The 16,898-nt window shown below is 45.8% G+C and overlaps 7 non-coding genes across 7 annotated transcripts; all 7 read left to right on the top strand.

Annotated features, from left to right (window-relative positions):
- The first annotated feature begins 1,807 nt into the window (after window positions 1–1,807).
- On the top strand, window positions 1,808–1,998 carry LOC130340243 (U2 spliceosomal RNA). The gene has a single exon (XR_008880407.1). It is a non-coding gene; the product is annotated as a U2 spliceosomal RNA (small nuclear RNA).
- Window positions 1,999–4,090: 2,092 nt separating this feature from the next.
- LOC130340244 (U2 spliceosomal RNA) lies at window positions 4,091–4,281 on the top strand. Its single transcript, XR_008880408.1, has one exon. It is a non-coding gene; the product is annotated as a U2 spliceosomal RNA (small nuclear RNA).
- Window positions 4,282–6,365: 2,084 nt separating this feature from the next.
- On the top strand, window positions 6,366–6,556 carry LOC130340173 (U2 spliceosomal RNA). The gene has a single exon (XR_008880354.1). It is a non-coding gene; the product is annotated as a U2 spliceosomal RNA (small nuclear RNA).
- A 2,079-nt stretch (window positions 6,557–8,635) lies between these two features.
- LOC130340172 (U2 spliceosomal RNA) lies at window positions 8,636–8,826 on the top strand. The gene has a single exon (XR_008880353.1). It is a non-coding gene; the product is annotated as a U2 spliceosomal RNA (small nuclear RNA).
- A 2,093-nt stretch (window positions 8,827–10,919) lies between these two features.
- Window positions 10,920–11,110, top strand: LOC130340245 (U2 spliceosomal RNA). Its single transcript, XR_008880409.1, has one exon. It is a non-coding gene; the product is annotated as a U2 spliceosomal RNA (small nuclear RNA).
- A 2,095-nt stretch (window positions 11,111–13,205) lies between these two features.
- LOC130340247 (U2 spliceosomal RNA) lies at window positions 13,206–13,396 on the top strand. The gene has a single exon (XR_008880410.1). It is a non-coding gene; the product is annotated as a U2 spliceosomal RNA (small nuclear RNA).
- A 2,101-nt stretch (window positions 13,397–15,497) lies between these two features.
- On the top strand, window positions 15,498–15,688 carry LOC130340248 (U2 spliceosomal RNA). The gene has a single exon (XR_008880411.1). It is a non-coding gene; the product is annotated as a U2 spliceosomal RNA (small nuclear RNA).
- The last annotated feature ends 1,210 nt before the right edge of the window (window positions 15,689–16,898 follow it).

A 16,898-nucleotide genomic window follows, 5' to 3' on the forward strand; every position in this document is an offset into this window, starting at 1 on the left:
GCCTTGATAGCGGGTGGGTGCTGAATGTTCCTAATTGACAAAATAAGATTAATGCTTATGAAGAAATATAAAATCTCATCCCTTCCCCAATATCGCGCCACACCCCTACCCCTTAATTCCCTGGTTGAACTTGATGGACATATGTCTTTTTTCGACCGTACTAACTATGTAACTATGTAACATAACATGGGGGGGGGGGGGTCTCCTGGCTGTTCACACAGGTGTGTCATTGCTGTACATTGACCATGCATTGCTTCTGTGGTATTGCAAAGGCAAAGACAAATGCTTCCAGCCATCCATTGCACTAATGGATTGGTCATCAGCTGGCTGTCTATGTCCCGCATCAATATAGACCAAAGTACAGAGGGTTAGGCTATGCTATTGTGCACCTACCTGATGCATCAGAAGGTGCGAGGCCCTTGCTAAATTCTGTGCACAGACTTTGAGATCTATACTTTAGACTGTATCTAAACCTGCTCCAACATGGACTGACATTCTGGCCTACTTTCAGCCGATGCGACTTGTCTGTCGCTGAACAGTCGCTTTTTATGTATTCAGCACCTATGTATAATGTTGTAAAAATGCTCTAGAAGCTAAAGTCGCAGAAATGTCACACATATTTGGCCTGCAACTTTCTGTGCGACAAATTCAGACAGGAAAAATCAGTATAAATCCTTAGAAAATTATCCCCCAGTGTCTCCATCTGCTGGCGGTATTGAATAAGCATTGCTGCACTGATGGGGGTATGCATTAGACGAAGAAAAAGAAGAATAATACGCCCAGAAAAGAGGCGAAAAGGAGAAAAACGTAAAAAAACGTGAAAAAAAAGTAAGAGGAAGAGAAGGGAAAAAAAGGTGGAAATGGGTTTAAAAGTGATTTCGGCGGAGAAATATATATATATATATATATATATATATATATATATATATATATACGCGCACACACACACATATATATAAACGTATTCTCCGTTGAGATATTGCAGCCGCTGCTGTGTCCAGGCCCAGGAGCCTTAGCACTGTGCTGTGATGTCACTCAATACCACTGACATCACTAGGTGTAAACAACATCTCTCCTTTGCTGTGTATGTGACTATGGAGCTGTTTGGTGATGTCGTCTATTATGGCCTTCATAGAAGCAACAGGAGATTGTTGCATCCATCTAGAACCCTCAGAACTACAGTGCTATGATGTCACTCACTTCCACAGGCCTTGCAGAGTGTAAACAACAACAACCCAGCTTTGTTGTGTATGTAACCATAGGGATTTGTGATGTCACCTAGAACCTTCACAGCAGCGACAGCTTTATGAGGAGCATCAGCACTGCTCTGCCTGAGCAGAACCATCACCGCCATAGGTTGTCAAATAACCCGGGTTTAACCCACACAGGTAAGTCCAATGGGGTGCAGGCATGTCCTCTATGCTTACAGCTTCCTGTGGGTGTTGGTTTGATACCGTTTGGGGACAGCCAAGGAGGCATCTGCAGGCAACAAAGGTAGGTGTGTGCTTGTGTGTGTGTTTCCTATGCAGATCCTAAGCCCAGTGTCACATGCAAGTAGGAGGAGTAAGAAGGGTTCCTGGCAAATCCGGGTTATGGATTGCATTTAAAAAGGCCCCGTGGGAGTGCAATGGGCCCCTGTCTTGCTGCTTAGCAATAATGGTATGGGTTTAGGTTCTGCTGTGTGTACTGGTGGTTGACTGCCCCCCAGCCCAGAGTGTGCATGGAAAATTGTCTGGCAGCCTCCCTGACAGCAAGCAGTGATAGTGCCCATGAAGGGCACCTTGTTGGGCCCGCCCCTTTCACGGTTATCGCTTCTCGGCCTTTTGGCTAAGATCAAGTGTAGTATCTGTTCTTATCAGTTTAATATCTGATACGTCCCCTATCTGGGGACCATATATTAAATGGATTTTTGAGAACGGGGGCCGATTTCGAAGCTTGCTTCCGTCGCCCTATGCATTGACCCGATATGGCAGTATCTTCGGGTACAGTGCACCACCCCCTTACAGGGTTAAAAAGAAAGATTCCTACTTTCATTGCTACCTGCTTGCTGGCTAGCCAGCTAGCCAGCCCTGTGGGCCTTGCTGCTGCTGCAGCCAAAAAACAAAAGGTGGTGCTGCTGCTGCTTCTGCTGCTTCTGCTTCTGCTTGTGTCTGGCCGCTGTTGGAGCGTCCAGGCACAGGACTTCTGCTGCTGCTGACTAAATGGCCTCCTTAATTGGATCATTTGAGTAGCCAGCACACCTGTGCAGGTAGGGCATGACATGATAGGCAGCTGCCTTGATAGCGGGTGGGTGCTGAATGTTCCTAATTGACAAAATAAGATTAATGCTTATGAAGAAATATAAAATCTCATCCCTTCCCCAATATCGCGCCACACCCCTACCCCTTAATTCCCTGGTTGAACTTGATGGACATATGTCTTTTTTCGACCGTACTAACTATGTAACTATGTAACATAACATGGGGGGGGGGGGGGTCTCCTGGCTGTTCACACAGGTGTGTCATTGCTGTACATTGACCATGCATTGCTTCTGTGGTATTGCAAAGGCAAAGACAAATGCTTCCAGCCATCCATTGCACTAATGGATTGGTCATCAGCTGGCTGTCTATGTCCCGCATCAATATAGACCAAAGTACAGAGGGTTAGGCTATGCTATTGTGCACCTACCTGATGCATCAGAAGGTGCGAGGCCCTTGCTAAATTCTGTGCACAGACTTTGAGATCTATACTTTAGACTGTATCTAAACCTGCTCCAACATGGACTGACATTCTGGCCTACTTTCAGCCGATGCGACTTGTCTGTCGCTGAACAGTCGCTTTTTATGTATTCAGCACCTATGTATAATGTTGTAAAAATGCTCTAGAAGCTAAAGTCGCAGAAATGTCACACATATTTGGCCTGCAACTTTCTGTGCGACAAATTCAGACAGGAAAAATCAGTATAAATCCTTAGAAAATTATCCCCCAGTGTCTCCATCTGCTGGCGGTATTGAATAAGCATTGCTGCACTGATGGGGTATGCATTAGACGAAAAAAAAAGAAGAAAAAGAAGAATAATACGCCCAGAAAAGAGGCGAAAAGGAGAAAAACGTAAAAAAACGTGAAAAAAAAGTAAGAGGAAGAGAAGGGAAAAAAAGGTGGAAATGGGTTTAAAAGTGATTTCGGCGGAGAAATATATATATATATATATATATATATATATATATATATATATATACGCGCACACACACACATATATATAAACGTATTCTCCGTTGAGATATTGCAGCCGCTGCTGTGTCCAGGCCCAGGAGCCTTAGCACTGTGCTGTGATGTCACTCAATACCACTGACATCACTAGGTGTAAACAACATCTCTCCTTTGCTGTGTATGTGACTATGGAGCTGTTTGGTGATGTCGTCTATTATGGCCTTCATAGAAGCAACAGGAGATTGTTGCATCCATCTAGAACCCTCAGAACTACAGTGCTATGATGTCACTCACTTCCACAGGCCTTGCAGAGTGTAAACAACAACAACCCAGCTTTGTTGTGTATGTAACCATAGGGATTTGTGATGTCACCTAGAACCTTCACAGCAGCGACAGCTTTATGAGGAGCATCAGCACTGCTCTGCCTGAGCAGAACCATCACCGCCATAGGTTGTCAAATAACCCGGGTTTAACCCACACAGGTAAGTCCAATGGGGTGCAGGCATGTCCTCTATGCTTACAGCTTCCCGTGGGTGTTGGTTTGATACCGTTTGGGGACAGCCAAGGAGGCATCTGCAGGCAACAAAGGTAGGTGTGTGCTTGTGTGTGTGTTTCCTATGCAGATCCTAAGCCCAGTGTCACATGCAAGTAGGAGGAGTAAGAAGGGTTCCTGGCAAATCCGGGTTATGGATTGCATTTAAAAAGGCCCCGTGGGAGTGCAATGGGCCCCTGTCTTGCTGCTTAGCAATAATGGTATGGGTTTAGGTTCTGCTGTGTGTACTGGTGGTTGACTGCCCCCCAGCCCAGAGTGTGCATGGAAAATTGTCTGGCAGCCTCCCTGACAGCAAGCAGTGATAGTGCCCATGAAGGGCACCTTGTTGGGCCCGCCCCTTTCACGGTTATCGCTTCTCGGCCTTTTGGCTAAGATCAAGTGTAGTATCTGTTCTTATCAGTTTAATATCTGATACGTCCCCTATCTGGGGACCATATATTAAATGGATTTTTGAGAACGGGGGCCGATTTCGAAGCTTGCTTCCGTCGCCCTATGCATTGACCCGATATGGCAGTATCTTCGGGTACAGTGCACCACCCCCTTACAGGGTTAAAAAGAAAGATTCCTACTTTCATTGCTACCTGCTTGCTGGCTAGCCAGCTAGCCAGCCCTGTGGGCCTTGCTGCTGCTGCAGCCAAAAAACAAAAGGTGGTGCTGCTGCTGCTTCTGCTGCTTCTGCTTCTGCTTGTGTCTGGCCGCTGTTGGAGCGTCCAGGCACAGGACTTCTGCTGCTGCTGACTAAATGGCCTCCTTAATTGGATCATTTGAGTAGCCAGCACACCTGTGCAGGTAGGGCATGACATGATAGGCAGCTGCCTTGATAGCGGGTGGGTGCTGATTGTTCCTAATTGACAAAATAAGATTAATGCTTATGAAGAAATATAAAATCTCATCCCTTCCCCAATATCGCGCCACACCCCTACCCCTTAATTCCCTGGTTGAACTTGATGGACATATGTCTTTTTTCGACCGTACTAACTATGTAACTATGTAACATAACATGGGGGGGGGGGGGGGTCTCCTGGCTGTTCACACAGGTGTGTCATTGCTGTACATTGACCATGCATTGCTTCTGTGGTATTGCAAAGGCAAAGACAAATGCTTCCAGCCATCCATTGCACTAATGGATTGGTCATCAGCTGGCTGTCTATGTCCCGCATCAATATAGACCAAAGTACAGAGGGTTAGGCTATGCTATTGTGCACCTACCTGATGCATCAGAAGGTGCGAGGCCCTTGCTAAATTCTGTGCACAGACTTTGAGATCTATACTTTAGACTGTATCTAAACCTGCTCCAACATGGACTGACATTCTGGCCTACTTTCAGCCGATGCGACTTGTCTGTCGCTGAACAGTCGCTTTTTATGTATTCAGCACCTATGTATAATGTTGTAAAAATGCTCTAGAAGCTAAAGTCGCAGAAATGTCACACATATTTGGCCTGCAACTTTCTGTGCGACAAATTCAGACAGGAAAAATCAGTATAAATCCTTAGAAAATTATCCCCCAGTGTCTCCATCTGCTGGCGGTATTGAATAAGCATTGCTGCACTGATGGGGTATGCATTAGACGAAAAAAAAGAAGAAAAAGAAGAATAATACGCCCAGAAAAGAGGCGAAAAGGAGAAAAACGTAAAAAAACGTGAAAAAAAAGTAAGAGGAAGAGAAGGGAAAAAAAGGTGGAAATGGGTTTAAAAGTGATTTCGGCGGAGAAATATATATATATATATATATATATATATATATATATACGCGCACACACACACATATATATAAACGTATTCTCCGTTGAGATATTGCAGCCGCTGCTGTGTCCAGGCCCAGGAGCCTTAGCACTGTGCTGTGATGTCACTCAATACCACTGACATCACTAGGTGTAAACAACATCTCTCCTTTGCTGTGTATGTGACTATGGAGCTGTTTGGTGATGTCGTCTATTATGGCCTTCATAGAAGCAACAGGAGATTGTTGCATCCATCTAGAACCCTCAGAACTACAGTGCTATGATGTCACTCACTTCCACAGGCCTTGCAGAGTGTAAACAACAACAACCCAGCTTTGTTGTGTATGTAACCATAGGGATTTGTGATGTCACCTAGAACCTTCACAGCAGCGACAGCTTTATGAGGAGCATCAGCACTGCTCTGCCTGAGCAGAACCATCACCGCCATAGGTTGTCAAATAACCCGGGTTTAACCCACACAGGTAAGTCCAATGGGGTGCAGGCATGTCCTCTATGCTTACAGCTTCCCGTGGGTGTTGGTTTGATACCGTTTGGGGACAGCCAAGGAGGCATCTGCAGGCAACAAAGGTAGGTGTGTGCTTGTGTGTGTGTTTCCTATGCAGATCCTAAGCCCAGTGTCACATGCAAGTAGGAGGAGTAAGAAGGGTTCCTGGCAAATCCGGGTTATGGATTGCATTTAAAAAGGCCCCGTGGGAGTGCAATGGGCCCCTGTCTTGCTGCTTAGCAATAATGGTATGGGTTTAGGTTCTGCTGTGTGTACTGGTGGTTGACTGCCCCCCAGCCCAGAGTGTGCATGGAAAATTGTCTGGCAGCCTCCCTGACAGCAAGCAGTGATAGTGCCCATGAAGGGCACCTTGTTGGGCCCGCCCCTTTCACGGTTATCGCTTCTCGGCCTTTTGGCTAAGATCAAGTGTAGTATCTGTTCTTATCAGTTTAATATCTGATACGTCCCCTATCTGGGGACCATATATTAAATGGATTTTTGAGAACGGGGGCCGATTTCGAAGCTTGCTTCCGTCGCCCTATGCATTGACCCGATATGGCAGTATCTTCTAGTACAGTGCACCACCCCCTTACAGGGTTAAAAAGAAAGATTCCTACTTTCATTGCTACCTGCTTGCTGGCTAGCCAGCTAGCCAGCCCTGTGGGCCTTGCTGCTGCTGCAGCCAAAAAACAAAAGGTGGTGCTGCTGCTGCTTCTGCTGCTTCTGCTTCTGCTTGTGTCTGGCCGCTGTTGGAGCGTCCAGGCACAGGACTTCTGCTGCTGCTGACTAAATGGCCTCCTTAATTGGATCATTTGAGTAGCCAGCACACCTGTGCAGGTAGGGCATGACATGATAGGCAGCTGCCTTGATAGCGGGTGGGTGCTGATTGTTCCTAATTGACAAAATAAGATTAATGCTTATGAAGAAATATAAAATCTCATCCCTTCCCCAATATCGCGCCACACCCCTACCCCTTAATTCCCTGGTTGAACTTGATGGACATATGTCTTTTTTCGACCGTACTAACTATGTAACTATGTAACATAACATGGGGGGGGGGGGGGGTCTCCTGGCTGTTCACACAGGTGTGTCATTGCTGTACATTGACCATGCATTGCTTCTGTGGTATTGCAAAGGCAAAGACAAATGCTTCCAGCCATCCATTGCACTAATGGATTGGTCATCAGCTGGCTGTCTATGTCCCGCATCAATATAGACCAAAGTACAGAGGGTTAGGCTATGCTATTGTGCACCTACCTGATGCATCAGAAGGTGCGAGGCCCTTGCTAAATTCTGTGCACAGACTTTGAGATCTATACTTTAGACTGTATCTAAACCTGCTCCAACATGGACTGACATTCTGGCCTACTTTCAGCCGATGCGACTTGTCTGTCGCTGAACAGTCGCTTTTTATGTATTCAGCACCTATGTATAATGTTGTAAAAATGCTCTAGAAGCTAAAGTCGCAGAAATGTCACACATATTTGGCCTGCAACTTTCTGTGCGACATCAGTATAAATCCTTAGAAAATTATCCCCCAGTGTCTCCATCTGCTGGCGGTATTGAATAAGCATTGCTGCACTGATGGGGTATGCATTAGACGGAAAAAAAGAAGAAAAAGAAGAATAATACGCCCAGAAAAGAGGCGAAAAGGAGAAATACGTAAAAAAACGTGAAAAAAAAGTAAGAGGAAGAGAAGGGAAAAAAAGGTGGAAATGGGTTTAAAAGTGATTTCGGCGGAGAAATATATATATATATATATATATATATATATATATATATATATATATATACGCGCACACACACACATATATATAAACGTATTCTCCGTTGAGATATTGCAGCCGCTGCTGTGTCCAGGCCCAGGAGCCTTAGCACTGTGCTGTGATGTCACTCAATACCACTGACATCACTAGGTGTAAACAACATCTCTCCTTTGCTGTGTATGTGACTATGGAGCTGTTTGGTGATGTCGTCTATTATGGCCTTCATAGAAGCAACAGGAGATTGTTGCATCCATCTAGAACCCTCAGAACTACAGTGCTATGATGTCACTCACTTCCACAGGCCTTGCAGAGTGTAAACAACAACAACCCAGCTTTGTTGTGTATGTAACCATAGGGATTTGTGATGTCACCTAGAACCTTCACAGCAGCGACAGCTTTATGAGGAGCATCAGCACTGCTCTGCCTGAGCAGAACCATCACCGCCATAGGTTGTCAAATAACCCGGGTTTAACCCACACAGGTAAGTCCAATGGGGTGCAGGCATGTCCTCTATGCTTACAGCTTCCCGTGGGTGTTGGTTTGATACCGTTTGGGGACAGCCAAGGAGGCATCTGCAGGCAACAAAGGTAGGTGTGTGCTTGTGTGTGTGTTTCCTATGCAGATCCTAAGCCCAGTGTCACATGCAAGTAGGAGGAGTAAGAAGGGTTCCTGGCAAATCCGGGTTATGGATTGCATTTAAAAAGGCCCCGTGGGAGTGCAATGGGCCCCTGTCTTGCTGCTTAGCAATAATGGTATGGGTTTAGGTTCTGCTGTGTGTACTGGTGGTTGACTGCCCCCCAGCCCAGAGTGTGCATGGAAAATTGTCTGGCAGCCTCCCTGACAGCAAGCAGTGATAGTGCCCATGAAGGGCACCTTGTTGGGCCCGCCCCTTTCACGGTTATCGCTTCTCGGCCTTTTGGCTAAGATCAAGTGTAGTATCTGTTCTTATCAGTTTAATATCTGATACGTCCCCTATCTGGGGACCATATATTAAATGGATTTTTGAGAACGGGGTCCGATTTCGAAGCTTGCTTCCGTCGCCCTATGCATTGACCCGATATGGCAGTATCTTCGGGTACAGTGCACCACCCCCTTACAGGGTTAAAAAGAAAGATTCCTACTTTCATTGCTACCTGCTTGCTGGCTAGCCAGCTAGCCAGCCCTGTGGGCCTTGCTGCTGCTGCAGCCAAAAAACAAAAGGTGGTGCTGCTGCTGCTTCTGCTGCTTCTGCTTCTGCTTGTGTCTGGCCGCTGTTGGAGCGTCCAGGCACAGGACTTCTGCTGCTGCTGACTAAATGGCCTCCTTAATTGGATCATTTGAGTAGCCAGCACACCTGTGCAGGTAGGGCATGACATGATAGGCAGCTGCCTTGATAGCGGGTGGGTGCTGATTGTTCCTAATTGACAAAATAAGATTAATGCTTATGAAGAAATATAAAATCTCATCCCTTCCCCAATATCGCGCCACACCCCTACCCCTTAATTCCCTGGTTGAACTTGATGGACATATGTCTTTTTTCGACCGTACTAACTATGTAACTATGTAACATAACATGGGGGGGGGGGGGGTCTCCTGGCTGTTCACACAGGTGTGTCATTGCTGTACATTGACCATGCATTGCTTCTGTGGTATTGCAAAGGCAAAGACAAATGCTTCCAGCCATCCATTGCACTAATGGATTGGTCATCAGCTGGCTGTCTATGTCCCGCATCAATATAGACCAAAGTACAGAGGGTTAGGCTATGCTATTGTGCACCTACCTGATGCATCAGAAGGTGCGAGGCCCTTGCTAAATTCTGTGCACAGACTTTGAGATCTATACTTTAGACTGTATCTAAACCTGCTCCAACATGGACTGACATTCTGGCCTACTTTCAGCCGATGCGACTTGTCTGTCGCTGAACAGTCGCTTTTTATGTATTCAGCACCTATGTATAATGTTGTAAAAATGCTCTAGAAGCTAAAGTCGCAGAAATGTCACACATATTTGGCCTGCAACTTTCTGTGCGACAAATTCAGACAGGAAAAATCAGTATAAATCCTTAGAAAATTATCCCCCAGTGTCTCCATCTGCTGGCGGTATTGAATAAGCATTGCTGCACTGATGGGGTATGCATTAGACGAAAAAAAAGAAGAAAAAGAAGAATAATACGCCCAGAAAAGAGGCGAAAAGGAGAAAAACGTAAAAAAACGTGAAAAAAAAGTAAGAGGAAGAGAAGGGAAAAAAAGGTGGAAATGGGTTTAAAAGTGATTTCGGCGGAGAAATATATATATATATATATATATATATATATATATATATATATATATACGCGCACACACACACATATATATAAACGTATTCTCCATTGAGATATTGCAGCCGCTGCTGTGTCCAGGCCCAGGAGCCTTAGCACTGTGCTGTGATGTCACTCAATACCACTGACATCACTAGGTGTAAACAACATCTCTCCTTTGCTGTGTATGTGACTATGGAGCTGTTTGGTGATGTCGTCTATTATGGCCTTCATAGAAGCAACAGGAGATTGTTGCATCCATCTAGAACCCTCAGAACTACAGTGCTATGATGTCACTCACTTCCACAGGCCTTGCAGAGTGTAAACAACAACAACCCAGCTTTGTTGTGTATGTAACCATAGGGATTTGTGATGTCACCTAGAACCTTCACAGCAGCGACAGCTTTATGAGGAGCATCAGCACTGCTCTGCCTGAGCAGAACCATCACCGCCATAGGTTGTCAAATAACCCGGGTTTAACCCACACAGGTAAGTCCAATGGGGTGCAGGCATGTCCTCTATGCTTACAGCTTCCCGTGGGTGTTGGTTTGATACCGTTTGGGGACAGCCAAGGAGGCATCTGCAGGCAACAAAGGTAGGTGTGTGCTTGTGTGTGTGTTTCCTATGCAGATCCTAAGCCCAGTGTCACATGCAAGTAGGAGGAGTAAGAAGGGTTCCTGGCAAATCCGGGTTATGGATTGCATTTAAAAAGGCCCCGTGGGAGTGCAATGGGCCCCTGTCTTGCTGCTTAGCAATAATGGTATGGGTTTAGGTTCTGCTGTGTGTACTGGTGGTTGACTGCCCCCCAGCCCAGAGTGTGCATGGAAAATTGTCTGGCAGCCTCCCTGACAGCAAGCAGTGATAGTGCCCATGAAGGGCACCTTGTTGGGCCCGCCCCTTTCACGGTTATCGCTTCTCGGCCTTTTGGCTAAGATCAAGTGTAGTATCTGTTCTTATCAGTTTAATATCTGATACGTCCCCTATCTGGGGACCATATATTAAATGGATTTTTGAGAACGGGGGCCGATTTCGAAGCTTGCTTCCGTCGCCCTATGCATTGACCCGATATGGCAGTATCTTCGGGTACAGTGCACCACCCCCTTACAGGGTTAAAAAGAAAGATTCCTACTTTCATTGCTACCTGCTTGCTGGCTAGCCAGCTAGCCAGCCCTGTGGGCCTTGCTGCTGCTGCAGCCAAAAAACAAAAGGTGGTGCTGCTGCTGCTGCTTCTGCTGCTTCTGCTTCTGCTTGTGTCTGGCCGCTGTTGGAGCGTCCAGGCACAGGACTTCTGCTGCTGCTGACTAAATGGCCTCCTTAATTGGATCATTTGAGTAGCCAGCACACCTGTGCAGGTAGGGCATGACATGATAGGCAGCTGCCTTGATAGCGGGTGGGTGCTGAATGTTCCTAATTGACAAAATAAGATTAATGCTTATGAAGAAATATAAAATCTCATCCCTTCCCCAATATCGCGCCACACCCCTACCCCTTAATTCCCTGGTTGAACTTGATGGACATATGTCTTTTTTCGACCGTACTAACTATGTAACTATGTAACATAACATGGGGGGGGGGGGGGGTCTCCTGGCTGTTCACACAGGTGTGTCATTGCTGTACATTGACCATGCATTGCTTCTGTGGTATTGCAAAGGCAAAGACAAATGCTTCCAGCCATCCATTGCACTAATGGATTGGTCATCAGCTGGCTGTCTATGTCCCGCATCAATATAGACCAAAGTACAGAGGGTTAGGCTATGCTATTGTGCACCTACCTGATGCATCAGAAGGTGCGAGGCCCTTGCTAAATTCTGTGCACAGACTTTGAGATCTATACTTTAGACTGTATCTAAACCTGCTCCAACATGGACTGACATTCTGGCCTACTTTCAGCCGATGCGACTTGTCTGTCGCTGAACAGTCGCTTTTTATGTATTCAGCACCTATGTATAATGTTGTAAAAATGCTCTAGAAGCTAAAGTCGCAGAAATGTCACACATATTTGGCCTGCAACTTTCTGTGCGACAAATTCAGACAGGAAAAATCAGTATAAATCCTTAGAAAATTATCCCCCAGTGTCTCCATCTGCTGGCGGTATTGAATAAGCATTGCTGCACTGATGGGGTATGCATTAGACGAAAAAAAAGAAGAAAAAGAAGAATAATACGCCCAGAAAAGAGGCGAAAAGGAGAAAAACGTAAAAAAACGTGAAAAAAAAGTAAGAGGAAGAGAAGGGAAAAAAAGGTGGAAATGGGTTTAAAAGTGATTTCGGCGGAGAAATATATATATATATATATATATATATATATATATATATATATATACGCGCACACACACACATATATATAAACGTATTCTCCGTTGAGATATTGCAGCCGCTGCTGTGTCCAGGCCCAGGAGCCTTAGCACTGTGCTGTGATGTCACTCAATACCACTGACATCACTAGGTGTAAACAACATCTCTCCTTTGCTGTGTATGTGACTATGGAGCTGTTTGGTGATGTCGTCTATTATGGCCTTCATAGAAGCAACAGGAGATTGTTGCATCCATCTAGAACCCTCAGAACTACAGTGCTATGATGTCACTCACTTCCACAGGCCTTGCAGAGTGTAAACAACAACAACCCAGCTTTGTTGTGTATGTAACCATAGGGATTTGTGATGTCACCTAGAACCTTCACAGCAGCGACAGCTTTATGAGGAGCATCAGCACTGCTCTGCCTGAGCAGAACCATCACCGCCATAGGTTGTCAAATAACCCGGGTTTAACCCACACAGGTAAGTCCAATGGGGTGCAGGCATGTCCTCTATGCTTACAGCTTCCCGTGGGTGTTGGTTTGATACCGTTTGGGGACAGCCAAGGAGGCATCTGCAGGCAACAAAGGTAGGTGTGTGCTTGTGTGTGTGTTTCCTATGCAGATCCTAAGCCCAGTGTCACATGCAAGTAGGAGGAGTAAGAAGGGTTCCTGGCAAATCCGGGTTATGGATTGCATTTAAAAAGGCCCCGTGGGAGTGCAATGGGCCCCTGTCTTGCTGCTTAGCAATAATGGTATGGGTTTAGGTTCTGCTGTGTGTACTGGTGGTTGACTGCCCCCCAGCCCAGAGTGTGCATGGAAAATTGTCTGGCAGCCTCCCTGACAGCAAGCAGTGATAGTGCCCATGAAGGGCACCTTGTTGGGCCCGCCCCTTTCACGGTTATCGCTTCTCGGCCTTTTGGCTAAGATCAAGTGTAGTATCTGTTCTTATCAGTTTAATATCTGATACGTCCCCTATCTGGGGACCATATATTAAATGGATTTTTGAGAACGGGGGCCGATTTCGAAGCTTGCTTCCGTCGCCCTATGCATTGACCCGATATGGCAGTATCTTCGGGTACAGTGCACCACCCCCTTACAGGGTTAAAAAGAAAGATTCCTACTTTCATTGCTACCTGCTTGCTGGCTAGCCAGCTAGCCAGCCCTGTGGGCCTTGCTGCTGCTGCAGCCAAAAAACAAAAGGTGGTGCTGCTGCTGCTGCTTCTGCTGCTTCTGCTTCTGCTTGTGTCTGGCCGCTGTTGGAGCGTCCAGGCACAGGACTTCTGCTGCTGCTGACTAAATGGCCTCCTTAATTGGATCATTTGAGTAGCCAGCACACCTGTGCAGGTAGGGCATGACATGATAGGCAGCTGCCTTGATAGCGGGTGGGTGCTGAATGTTCCTAATTGACAAAATAAGATTAATGCTTATGAAGAAATATAAAATCTCATCCCTTCCCCAATATCGCGCCACACCCCTACCCCTTAATTCCCTGGTTGAACTTGATGGACATATGTCTTTTTTCGACCGTACTAACTATGTAACTATGTAACATAACATGGGGGGGGGGGGGGGGGTCTCCTGGCTGTTCACACAGGTGTGTCATTGCTGTACATTGACCATGCATTGCTTCTGTGGTATTGCAAAGGCAAAGACAAATGCTTCCAGCCATCCATTGCACTAATGGATTGGTCATCAGCTGGCTGTCTATGTCCCGCATCAATATAGACCAAAGTACAGAGGGTTAGGCTATGCTATTGTGCACCTACCTGATGCATCAGAAGGTGCGAGGCCCTTGCTAAATTCTGTGCACAGACTTTGAGATCTATACTTTAGACTGTATCTAAACCTGCTCCAACATGGACTGACATTCTGGCCTACTTTCAGCCGATGCGACTTGTCTGTCGCTGAACAGTCGCTTTTTATGTATTCAGCACCTATGTATAATGTTGTAAAAATGCTCTAGAAGCTAAAGTCGCAGAAATGTCACACATATTTGGCCTGCAACTTTCTGTGCGACAAATTCAGACAGGAAAAATCAGTATAAATCCTTAGAAAATTATCCCCCAGTGTCTCCATCTGCTGGCGGTATTGAATAAGCATTGCTGCACTGATGGGGTATGCATTAGACGAAAAAAAAGAAGAAAAAGAAGAATAATACGCCCAGAAAAGAGGCGAAAAGGAGAAAAACGTAAAAAAACGTGAAAAAAAAGTAAGAGGAAGAGAAGGGAAAAAAAGGTGGAAATGGGTTTAAAAGTGATTTCGGCGGAGAAATATATATATATATATATATATATATATATATATATATATATATATATACGCGCACACACACACATATATATAAACGTATTCTCCGTTGAGATATTGCAGCCGCTGCTGTGTCCAGGCCCAGGAGCCTTAGCACTGTGCTGTGATGTCACTCAATACCACTGACATCACTAGGTGTAAACAACATCTCTCCTTTGCTGTGTATGTGACTATGGAGCTGTTTGGTGATGTCGTCTATTATGGCCTTCATAGAAGCAACAGGAGATTGTTGCATCCATCTAGAACCCTCAGAACTACAGTGCTATGATGTCACTCACTTCCACAGGCCTTGCAGAGTGTAAACAACAACAACCCAGCTTTGTTGTGTATGTAACCATAGGGATTTGTGATGTCACCTAGAACCTTCACAGCAGCGACAGCTTTATGAGGAGCATCAGCACTGCTCTGCCTGAGCAGAACCATCACCGCCATAGGTTGTCAAATAACCCGGGTTTAACCCACACAGGTAAGTCCAATGGGGTGCAGGCATGTCCTCTATGCTTACAGCTTCCCGTGGGTGTTGGTTTGATACCGTTTGGGGACAGCCAAGGAGGCATCTGCAGGCAACAAAGGTAGGTGTGTGCTTGTGTGTGTGTTTCCTATGCAGATCCTAAGCCCAGTGTCACATGCAAGTAGGAGGAGTAAGAAGGGTTCCTGGCAAATCCGGGTTATGGATTGCATTTAAAAAGGCCCCATGGGAGTGCAATGGGCCCCTGTCTTGCTGCTTAGCAATAATGGTATGGGTTTAGGTTCTGCTGTGTGTACTGGTGGTTGACTGCCCCCCAGCCCAGAGTGTGCATGGAAAATTGTCTGGCAGCCTCCCTGACAGCAAGCAGTGATAGTGCCCATGAAGGGCACCTTGTTGGGCCCGCCCCTTTCACGGTTATCGCTTCTCGGCCTTTTGGCTAAGATCAAGTGTAGTATCTGTTCTTATCAGTTTAATATCTGATACGTCCCCTATCTGGGGACCATATATTAAATGGATTTTTGAGAACGGGGGCCGATTTCGAAGCTTGCTTCCGTCGCCCTATGCATTGACCCGATATGGCAGTATCTTCGGGTACAGTGCACCACCCCCTTACAGGGTTAAAAAGAAAGATTCCTACTTTCATTGCTACCTGCTTGCTGGCTAGCCAGCTAGCCAGCCCTGTGGGCCTTGCTGCTGCTGCAGCCAAAAAACAAAAGGTGGTGCTGCTGCTGCTTCTGCTGCTTCTGCTTCTGCTTGTGTCTGGCCGCTGTTGGAGCGTCCAGGCACAGGACTTCTGCTGCTGCTGACTAAATGGCCTCCTTAATTGGATCATTTGAGTAGCCAGCACACCTGTGCAGGTAGGGCATGACATGATAGGCAGCTGCCTTGATAGCGGGTGGGTGCTGAATGTTCCTAATTGACAAAATAAGATTAATGCTTATGAAGAAATATAAAATCTCATCCCTTCCCCAATATCGCGCCACACCCCTACCCCTTAATTCCCTGGTTGAACTTGATGGACATATGTCTTTTTTCGACCGTACTAACTATGTAACTATGTAACATAACATGGGGGGGGGGGGGGGGGTCTCCTGGCTGTTCACACAGGTGTGTCATTGCTGTACATTGACCATGCATTGCTTCTGTGGTATTGCAAAGGCAAAGACAAATGCTTCCAGCCATCCATTGCACTAATGGATTGGTCATCAGCTGGCTGTCTATGTCCCGCATCAATATAGACCAAAGTACAGAGGGTTAGGCTATGCTATTGTGCACCTACCTGATGCATCAGAAGGTGCGAGGCCCTTGCTAAATTCTGTGCACAGACTTTGAGATCTATACTTTAGACTGTATCTAAACCTGCTCCAACATGGACTGACATTCTGGCCTACTTTCAGCCGATGCGACTTGTCTGTCGCTGAACAGTCGCTTTTTATGTATTCAGCACCTATGTATAATGTTGTAAAAATGCTCTAGAAGCTAAAGTCGCAGAAATGTCACACATATTTGGCCTGCAACTTTCTGTGCGACAAATTCAGACAGGAAAAATCAGTATAAATCCTTAGAAAATTATCCCCCAGTGTCTCCATCTGCTGGCGGTATTGAATAAGCATTGCTGCACTGATGGGGTATGCATTAGACGAAAAAAAAGAAGAAAAAGAAGAATAATACGCCCAGAAAAGAGGCGAAAAGGAGAAAAACGTAAAAAAACGTGAAAAAAAAGTAAGAGGAAGAGAAGGGAAAAAAAGGTGGAAATGGGTTTAAAAGTGATTTCGGCGGAGAAATATATATATATATATATATATATATATATATAT

The sequence above is a fragment of the Hyla sarda genome, unplaced genomic scaffold (assembly GCF_029499605.1).
Source record: "Hyla sarda isolate aHylSar1 unplaced genomic scaffold, aHylSar1.hap1 scaffold_576, whole genome shotgun sequence".
NCBI classification, from domain to species: domain Eukaryota; kingdom Metazoa; phylum Chordata; class Amphibia; order Anura; family Hylidae; genus Hyla; species Hyla sarda.